The sequence below is a fragment of the Carassius auratus genome, chromosome 25 (genome assembly GCF_003368295.1).
Source record: "Carassius auratus strain Wakin chromosome 25, ASM336829v1, whole genome shotgun sequence".
NCBI lineage: Eukaryota > Metazoa > Chordata > Actinopteri > Cypriniformes > Cyprinidae > Carassius > Carassius auratus.
Window position 1 is genome coordinate 2,852,553 of NC_039267.1, and position 2,405 is coordinate 2,854,957.

Below are 2,405 nucleotides of genomic sequence, written 5' to 3' on the forward strand. Positions count from 1 at the left end.
GACACAAAACTAACTCCACACTCTTCACATTCAAAACGTTGAAATTCTGACATAAAAAGTATCATATTTTCCATGATTATAACTTGTTATGTCTTGTTTTATATTATTATTTTTTTCACTCACTGTTCTTATTATAACTTTTTTCATTACTTTGTCAGACCTAATTTAGACTTAGAATATCAATAACTATTACTTAGACAAAGTTACGGCAAAGAGTAAAAAGATATTACTATATATATATATATATATATATATATATATATATATATATATATATATATATATATATATATATATATATATATATATATATATATATATATATATTACTTAGTATATCCTAATGTAGACTTTTTATTTAATAATTATGACTTGTCTCATAATTTAGATTTTTATTTTATCTAATATTCTTGAATGTTTACCTCATCATTATAACTTCAGACTTTCATTTCATTATTATGACCCAATATCTCATATTTTTACGTTTTGTCATTATTTAAACTTTTTATTTTGTAATCAACTTAGTATATCACAATTTAGACTTTTTATTTCATTAAGCCTTTATATTTATTGTTTAGACTTTTTATGTCATAATTATCACTTTGCATCTCATAATTTCAATTTATTATTTCAAATGTTCAAATTTTGTCCTTTTTTGTCCTCATTTTTGTTTTTCATGATTATGACTTTTTATGCCATAATGATTTTTTCCTAATTATGACTTAATATCTAAAAAAATACTTTACCTTATAATTTCATAATTTTAACTTGTATCTTGTCAACTTTTTTTATTTATTTCATTATGATTATGTACCAAAGTATTTTTCTTTGGTTGTAAAAATGTCAGAATGATTTTTCTTTTAATTATGACTTAATATCTAACTAAAAAAAAAATTAAAAAAACTAGTTGTGCACAAAGAGATAAATCTTAAAAAGTAGAAGTGAAATAATTTAATGTTCCATCTCTTTTTATTTCCAAAGTAATATTTCTCATCTAAACGTAATTCAAGATTTACAATATACACTTTATGCAAGATTAAGAGTAAAAGCAGATGTAATTGAGCTGGTTATGACAGTTAGTTGTGCATCTTATAAAGAGCTTAATGACCACACACTGCAGTAGTAATGAGAATTCAAATGACCTGATCACACATGAATAAAGATTACTCACATTCATCATACTGAAGCATATTTTACAACACTTTGGCACCAGTGCAATTTCTAACCAATAAAATATTTGAGAGAACAACTTGAAATATATAAATTCAGTACAGACATTTTGGTAACACTTTTCAATACAGTCACATTAGTTAACATTAATGAATGTATTAGCTAACATTGACTAGCAGAAAGCAATACATGTGTTAGTTAATATAATACAACGGTTTATTTATTGTTAGTGATTATGATTTAGTGTCTCATAATTATGACTTGGTATCAATCCTTTACTTTTCATGTCAGAATGTGTTTTTTATCTCATAACTGTGACTTTAGTATCTCATATCTCATTTTGACTTTTATTTTATAATGATCAATTAGTATAAAAAAGTCGTATTTATAAATTAATAAATTATCTCATAATTATAATTTAGGATCTCATAATTTAGACTTTTTATTTCATAGACTTGCACCATTATTTAAAGCTATAGAAGAGAGTGCATGGTAAAAGGAGGAGGATTTTTTATTAATTAATACATTAATTTATTTTGAATGCCAGAAGAACACATTATCTGAACATATCTGTCGTAAATGAGATGTTGTGTCTGTACTCTTTAATTTGTGCATTTTTAGTAAATCACCCACTAATATGACCTGTTTAGTAAAACTGACCCTTCGAATATTTTATTCTACTTTTTTTATATCATAATTTCATTCATCTCATAATTACAGCTAGCTTAGTATCTCATAATTCTGAGTTTTTCATTTGAGAATTGTGAATATCTCATACAGTATTGTTTTGTTTATTTGTCACAATTGCTGATATGATTTCAAATTGTATCTTATAATTCTGACGTAGTATCCCATGTTTTTCACTTTTATCATAATTTTTATTCAATTTCAAAATAATGAGTTAATATCTCATAATTGAGACTTAGTTTCATAATTATGACTTAGTATCATATTTTCACAGTTATAGCTTCGTATCTTATAAACTAGACTTTTAATTTCACAATTATGACTTAATTTCTCATATTTATGATTTTTTTATGCCATAACTATGATGTAGTATCCTATAATGTTGAAATGAACATTGACTATGATTAAAACATGGTTCATAAGTATTTATATTTTATATCATTGTTAGTTCATGTAAATGTATTGTAAAGTCTTTCCAAAAGTTCGGGCTTTTCCGTTATATTTCGGATGTTTGCAGTGTTTGGCATCAAGAGTCTGTTCTCTGGTCT

General features: G+C 24.2%; 1 protein-coding gene across 1 annotated transcript in view; it reads right to left on the bottom strand.

Annotated features, from left to right (window-relative positions):
* Nucleotides 1–1,805: 1,805 nt before the first annotated feature.
* dbx2 (developing brain homeobox 2) overlaps nucleotides 1,806–2,405 on the bottom strand; it is a 7,895-nt gene continuing 7,295 nt past the window's right edge. Inside the window, exon 4 of the mRNA XM_026202052.1 lies at nucleotides 1,806–2,405. This exon is cut by the window's right edge and continues 180 nt beyond it. The gene's annotated coding sequence lies outside the window, so the exon portion shown is untranslated.